The sequence below is a fragment of the Pteropus vampyrus genome, unplaced genomic scaffold (assembly GCF_000151845.1).
Source record: "Pteropus vampyrus isolate Shadow unplaced genomic scaffold, Pvam_2.0 Scaffold548, whole genome shotgun sequence".
Taxonomy (NCBI): Eukaryota; Metazoa; Chordata; class Mammalia; order Chiroptera; family Pteropodidae; genus Pteropus; species Pteropus vampyrus.
The window spans coordinates 1,504,992-1,513,077 of NW_011889329.1; the positions used below are offsets into that span (position 1 = coordinate 1,504,992).

Genomic DNA, 8,086 nt, shown 5'->3' on the forward strand with positions numbered 1-8,086 from the left:
GCTGCCAGTGATGAGCCCACGGGCTCCTGCAAAAGTTACAAATCACAGCAAGGCCAGCTGCCTTCCACTTCGATCTGACAGACACCAGTGATCTGACCAAGAGACACTACAGTTCGGGCTGGCATCAGTGGTCTGTCACAGAAAGTCTCCCCCATAATGTGTGGGCTACGCCTGGGCAGTGTTTGCTGAGGGCTGCTGCCCACGCACAAAGAAGTGGCCCATGGAAGGTGCGTGATGGGGCTGGCTGCCTGACAATGGGTCCACTTTGGACAATTTGTGGGTTGGGTGAGGCAGAGTCTCAGGGTGATGCAGGCAGATCTCACTGGACCAACTCAGCTTCAGGCTTGGCTGTGCAGGAGAAGAGTTCAACACAAGCAAAATGATGCCCATCTGCTGACTGCCCTCAAGAAGGGCTCAACAAAGGAGCCATAGCGGCTGTCCCTCTATGTTCTCATTCTCACGCCACACAACTCAGACCCTCTCCGTATGTCTTTTTTGCCTCCCGAGCTGCTGACCCACTACCGAAGCCCAGGGTGAATGTCTGAGGGTGAGTGAATCTGTGTGCTAACCTTTTATGGAGATGTCTGAGTTTTCAGGTTCCTTCTATCTCACCCAATGGCCAGAATCCCCACTGATTTTCATAGTCAAATTTTGTGGGAATTCCTCTTTCTAGGACTGGAACCCTGGGCTGGGGAGGCCCTGTGTGGGGCTAGGGCCCCTCGTTCCTTCAGAGGGCCTCTGCAGCCACGCTCTTCCACCTGGTGCTCAATTGCCATGCTCAGGTGCAGGCCAACCCCGTTTCATATCTCTCCACCCTTCCTACTAGTCTCAATGTGCCTTTTTCCTTATATCCTCAGATGTATGTGCTATGATCAGCTAGACTTCAAGTGGTTCTCTAAGTTTCCTGTTTAATAATTTGGTTATAATTTTAATGCAATTGTGGAAAATTGTGAACCCTGCTTTTATGTAGCCTGCCATCTTAACCAGAACTGTGAAAAAAAAAAGCCATTGGAAGCAATAAAATAATGGATGCTAGTTGTAAATTTGCTCTCAGTCTTTTGGGAAACTCCTACAATGAAACAAGCATAAGTATTTGCCAGTGTAAACAATAAAATATATTTTAAAAAGGATTTTTTTGCAGTAATTGAATTAAAAACTTACTTTAAAAACTTTTCATGAAATTAAAAATAATAAGTTTCCATGAAAGCTATTATTTTAGAATATTTTATTCCATAACTTAGTTTCTCCCTTTATATAACATGCCATGCTTCTGATTCCAACAGTCTCTATATGACCCCTTTGCCCCACATTTAGAAAAAGCTGAGTGTGAGATTATAGATGGCCTGATAAGAGTGCAAAGGGCATCACAGAAACATTGTCCCCCGGGAAAAGGCAAAGAGGAGAGCACAAGTGGAATGACTTTCCAGGAAGTGAGTGTTGGGGTATCTTGATAGAGAAACACTTGCAGAAGAATCCTTGAAGCTGCTTCTGGACTTCTGGAAAATATCCATGAAGAAATTTTTAAATAAATAGGTCAATGAGTTGGACAATCACAAGATCCTATCCTTGTAGACTGTTACTGCTTAACATTTAATAACACTGAGTTTCAGCATGCTTTTTAAAAAACAAAGGAAATAAAAGAGAGTTCAAACATTCATGTATGGCCCTCCCTAAACACACTCTAGAGTTTCACAGAACTGGCAACTCTTCTCTGGGTATTTCTCCCAGTGGCCACTGAGTGGCAGTCCAGGTAAAATTATCATAAAGCACAACCTTGCTGACTATATATTTATTAAGCGGAACTAACATAATGCTGAGGGTGAAAACATTTTCTGCCCCTGGGCTCTGCAGCTCTCTAAGTCATGCCTTGGACCCACTGGAGACAACGGCTGGGTCATTTGTCAATGGCCCACCATTAGTGAAAGCCACACATCTTTAATGTTCCCTTTGGGGATTGTATGAGGGTATTATAAGCAGATATGTTTTTATGTATATATGTGTAGGTCATGAACATTAATCTGCCAGTGATATTCGAATGGCACCTAGAGAGTTTCTTTTTTAGCTGCATAATGTGATCTTTAAATAGAACTAATCCAATTTGAGACTGCAGCCTTAGTCAGCAATTTGGTGTGATAGAAGTGCAAGAGAGGGGGAAGAAATAGTGCTGCCAACAGTTAATAGTTGAGATGGAAATAGGGGCTGGGAGATGGCAAGGAGGAGGCTGAAATGGAAGCTGCTGAAATGGAAGCTACTGAAATGTACTGTTATTTCTAGAAGTCTAAGCTGGCCCCTGGTGTCCTATTAAAATTGCTATATTCTAGTGCTTTATATCTGAATGCCAGTGAAATGCAAGCATTCCAAAAAGTTCAATCCTTGGCCCTTTGTTCTTTTTCAAAAGGCTTTCCCTGGGAGCTCTTGCTCACTATTATAAGGAATGTTTCCCATTTCTGGCCTTATCCCACTGGTAGAAAATATCTCAACTGGCTGCTGCAAAAATACATCAACAAATATAAGCCCTGTTATGGGCTGATTTTATATATTAAACTCCTAACTGCTAATACCTCATAATGTGACTGTATTTGGAGATGGGGTCTTTACAGTGGTAATTAAGCTAAAAAGAGTTCATTATGGTGGACCTTAATCCAATGTGACTAGTGTCCTTATAGAAAATGGAGATTAGGACACAGACAAGTACAGAGGGAAGACAACATGAAGGCAGATGGATAAGATGAGCATTGACAGGCCAAGGATAAAAGCCTCAGAAGAAACTATCTCTCATGACACATTGGTCTTAGACTTCTAGCTTCCAGACTGTGAGAAAATTAATTTATGTTGTTTAAGCCACCTAGTCTGGAAGGGGTAGAGTAGTGGCAGTGAGATTCTGGAGTGAGAGGCCAAAGCAACATGGAAGACAAGATCATTAGTGGAGAGGAGTTCAAGGAATTGAGAGGACAGAATGTGGGAAGGATCATCTCTGGGTATATTAAAACTACTAAGAATTATTACTGGTATAGAGTTTTAGAGAGATTGTGATCCCAGAACTAAAACTGAAATTATACATATGTAGTTTGGGCTCTTTAGGAAAGACAGGACTCAACCAACACCAAACAAAACCATCTATAATTTCTGACAGCGTTGCTTTCAAAGTCTGCCACATCCTCCATACTCACCACCTCTTGACTAAAGCCAAACCTACTGGCTTTACTGCTCTGCTACATATAGCCTTAGCTAATATGTCTCTAACTCTCAAAGCATGTATCTTCACTAGAATATTTTTTTCCCTCTAGAATTTCCCAAAGCATTAATCCAGCTTTCTAAAATAATTTAAATGTTGACCGGGCAAAATAGCAGAGATGACAGAATCTTTGTTCATCTGCTCTTATGATCACATCAAAGTTGTGATGAAACATGGAGCAAACAGCAAGCAGAGTCACCGGGATCTAGATGAACAGAAGCCCTATAACTATGGAGGGAAATAAGAAATCACCCTACAAGAGCTGGAGGTAGAAGAGGGTGAAGACATGAGGCTTCCCAGTCCTAAGCAGCTGAGTGGGACAGAAGCCATGGCAGCTGCAGCTGGCAGCTGCAGACTCCTCTTAAAGGAGCCATGGACTTTCACAGTGACAGACTTACTCATTCTGAGCATCAGTGCCAGGTCGGCTGCTCAAGGGGCAGCAGGGACTTACAGAAGGACACTGAGTTGTTGGAGCAGGGGCCAGAGGTGAGACTTTCTCACCAGCAGAAGTGCTGGAGGTATCCACTGTTCCTCTGTTGAGCCCTCCATCCCTTCAATGTGCAGACACAGTGCTGACATAGCTGAGATGTCACTGATCTGGATAACAAAGGCCGCTCTGCCCAGAGGATTCTCTGAAACTTTGCCTCCCTCAACTTGCGAAACTACCCAAGTTGTTTCATTGGCGAGTTCGTGCCACTTGCTGAGCAGGGCCAAGATTCACACTGGTGGCAGCTTACCTGGGTTTCTGGTGTGGCCTCTTGAGGCAACTATAAGCATAGCATCTGTGGATTGCTTGCTGAATCTTAACAGGAGAGACACAGGCTGGGGCTAAACTTGGCCTGCAGTTGAACCCCTCTCATAACTGTGCTGTTGGAATCCTGTTACACAAAACCACACTAATAATGCCAGGAGACTTAGGAGCTTTGCTTAGTACATAGAAACAGACACAGAATGGCAGTCAAAATGGGAAGACAAAGAAACAGAAACCATATGAGAGAACAGAACAGAGATCAGGGATAAATGGAATCTAACAATCAAACAGATGCAGAGTTCAAAACACTAGTTATAAAGATGCTCTATGAAATTAAGAGAAGTGTAGATTAACTCAGTGACAACTTTAACAAAAAGATATAAAACATAAAAATGGAAATGGAAATTATAAAAGGGAAACAGTCAGAAATGAAGATCACATTATCTGAGATGAAGAGTATATCAGAGGGAATCAGAGGGAATGAAGAAGAGGATCGAACCACCGATATAGAGGATGCGGAAGCCAAGGACACCCAATTAGAATGGCAAGAAAAAGTTAACCAAGAATGTAATAATAATTTGAGGAGCCTATGGGACAAAATTAAGGGTAACAACATTCATGTCACAGGGGTACCTGAAGAGGGAGAACAAGAAATTGAAGAGCTATTTGAAGAAATAATAATGGAAAACTTCCCTAACCTGGTGAAGGAAATAGACATACAATCCAAGGAAGCTCAGAGAGTACATCAAAAATTAATCCAAAGAGGCCCACACCAAGACACATCATAATTAAAATGCCAAAGTTTAAAAACAAAGAGAGAATCTTAAAAGCAGCAAGAGAAAAGCAATTAGTTACTTATAAGGGAGCACCCATAAGACTGGCCACTGATTTCTTGAAAGAAACCTTGCAGGACAGAAGGGCTTGGCAAAAAAATTCAACGAGATGAAAATCCAGGATCTACAACCAAGAATATTTTACCCAGCAACGCTATCATTTAGACTCAAAGGACAGATAAAGAGCTTCCCAGACAAAAATAAGCTAAAGGAATTCATCAACACCAAGCCAGTATTACAGGAAATGTTAGAGGGTCTTCTTAAAGAGGAAAAGACATATATCAAAGACATGAATAAATGGTGATATCTATCAACAAGTACCTCAAATGGAAAGGAATTAGGTGCTCCAACCAAAAGATAGGAAAGCTGAATGGATGAGAAAACAAGACCTCTAAATATGCTGCCTACAAGAGATTCACTTCAGATTAAAAGACACACACAGACTGAAAGGAAAGGGTTGGAAAAGATATTGCTTTGATGGACCTAGAGGGTATTGCATGGAATAAAATCGGTTAGATAGCAAAAGACAAATATCGCATGATTTCACGTACATGTGGAATCTAAAGAACAAAATAAACAACAAGAAAAGTGGAAATAAACTCATAGATACAGATAATATTTTGAGGGCTGCTAGATGGGAGGGCAGTTGGGGAGACAGTGAAAAAGGGCAAAGGGATTAAAAAGTACAAATGGATAGTTATAAAATAGACATGGAGATGTAAAGTGTAGCATAAGGAAAATAGTCAACAATGTTGTAGTAAATATGTGGGAGGAAGAGGAGTACTAGATTTAGTGTAGTGATCACTTCATGAGTTATACAGATCTCTAATCACTATTCTGTACAACTGAAACTAATATATTATTGTATACCAACTATAATTGAAAAAACTCATTGAATTTTACAATGTAAATATAAGCAGCTAATTGTCCATTGTATTTCAATAAAGTTGGGACAAAACATCATTTAAATGTTTTTAAATACATTGTGCCTTTGGCATTCACAGACTTAACAATTGAGATCTTTACCTTTAGGAGAAATCCAAGATGTCCACACCATGTAATGATTTGCAATTTTGCTGTGGCACAAATTTGAACTTCATTCAGCACCTGGTTGATGTGCAGAGTGAGACAACGGTTTACCAACATTTGTTAAGTCTGGCCATTACCCAGATTCTGTAGGTCAGAACAGGAACTCCTATGAATTTCAAAACAGTTTTGCTCTTTCTCCTCACCCCATATAAAATAAATGCCCCCAAAAGAAAGACAACTGCTAGTGCTGGCAATTTAAGTGAGCAGAAATGAAGGGACTCTAAGAAGGGGGTGATTCTTTTGCTGAACACAGCAGTTTTGTGAGGGAAATCACATAGCACAGTGATACGTGAGAATTTTAAGCACCTCATATATAGCTGTACAGAAGACAAAAAAAGTCTGCGTGTTCTTTCTCAAATATTTATGATCTAGAATAGGCAAAATCTCTCCTCATATCCATAAGCCTCTGTCACCCCTTCCACTTGTACACTTTGGAAATAAAGTACAATAAAAATAAACATTTTTTCTTGTGAAGTAAAAATTAAAAACACAAATAGTTGGATCTTCTCTACACCTTGTAACAGTAGGTTTACCTTCTTATGGAGATTAGAATAAAACTAGCAATTTTGACATCTCATCAAGATTGTTAAAATAGAATTCTACCTGTACAGGCAAAGCTCACAAAGGCCTAAGAAAGATTTAGGTCGGTTGGACAACAACTTTAATTATCAGCGGTGAACATTTTTGGCTCCTAGAGTGTTTTGTAAAAGCCCAGGCTGCCCGCCCCAGGTAACTACTCTATTATTGAAATGATTTGGAGAAGACCTCTTCAAGGAGAATTTATCATTGGAAGTGTAATTTTTTCCTAAACTTCTAACCTAAGACAAGATCATGGGTACAAAGCCAAGAATCCCATATATTTAGAATATTTTTTAAACCCTGAAACGAGGGAGAATGCATTAGTGTACGTTTAATGTTCAGAGTTCTTTTGAGACAATATTTTAAAAAGGAGGGCAAAAATAGAATCTGCAAGACCATGTGACTCAGTAGGCCAATGACTCACAAATGCCAAATCAAAGAGCTAAAAATCTGGCTGTATCAGCATTACCTAAGGAGCTTTTTAAAAAATCTAGACATACAGGCTCCACTATAAGACATTCTGATTCAGGAGGTTTGGGGCAGAATTTAGGAGTATGTATTTTAAGGTTCCTCGGGTGATTCTGAAGCAAAGCCACATTTGGGAACTTCTAGGTAAGGGGATTTGAGCAACAGATAAGGCAGTGGTCCCGAACCTTTTTGGCACCAGGGACCGGTGCTCCTATGAGAATCTAATCCCTGAATATCTGAGGTGGAGCTGAGGCAGTGATGCTAATGCTGGGGAGCAGCTGCAAATATAGATGAAACTTCGCTTGCTTGCCCACCGCTCACTTCCTGCTGTGCCACCCGGTTCCTAATAGGCCGCGGACCGAGGGTTTGGGACCTGTGTTGTTGCAGATTTGAGGTATCAAGGTAAGGGATAGGAAGCTCTGGCAGTTAGAAGAAAATGTGGGGAGCCATAGGCAACTATGACATAGCTCTTTATTCCGGCAAGGGCACAGTACCCTTTTATACACAGATTAACCATAGTAACACACTGCCAGATTATAGAAGCTGGCACATGTGAACAGGGCAGTTTGACATATGGTTACATAAGGGGAGAAGTGCTGATTCACTTTCACCCAGAAGCTGCTAAGCATGTTGGGAGGGAGCCTGACTATAGCCATCTTTTTTGCTCCTCACACTCCATCCCCTCAAGGTTCCTCCCTTACACCTACATAGGCTTGGCAGATGATCGCTGCAGGAGGCCAGACCCCTGTACCCACATGCCACAACAACAATACAGGGAACAACTACATGCCACTAGGAGGCAGACTCCACTTCCTAGGAGAAATAAGACCCAGCGCCAGGTGGATGTTAGACTTGCCCTCTACTCTTGCAGGGGATCCCCAGTGAGGCGCTGGACTTCCTATGTTTCTTGAGAGAGACATGCCAAGGCTTGCGAGATGTTGTGCTGGTGGTCCAGGATATAAATACAATTTTTAGTGTGGAAAACGGCACAAGTGCCCCCTTGGGCAACAGTTACGATGTCCAAAACCATATATTTTTGCAGTACTTTTCTAATTTGATCTACTTCATCAGTTACCAGACTGAGGGCTTGATGAGTATAATTCAAGGCTTGAGCAGTATGTTCTGCCAAAG

General features: G+C 41.4%; 1 long non-coding RNA gene across 1 annotated transcript; it reads left to right on the plus strand.

The window, feature by feature from the left end:
• Positions 1 to 629: 629 nt before the first annotated feature.
• LOC111733295 lies at positions 630 to 7,510 on the plus strand. The gene is made up of 3 exons (XR_002777933.1): positions 630 to 761; positions 1,404 to 1,410; positions 7,499 to 7,510. It is a non-coding gene; the product is annotated as an uncharacterized LOC111733295 (long non-coding RNA).
• Positions 7,511 to 8,086: the final 576 nt, after the last annotated feature.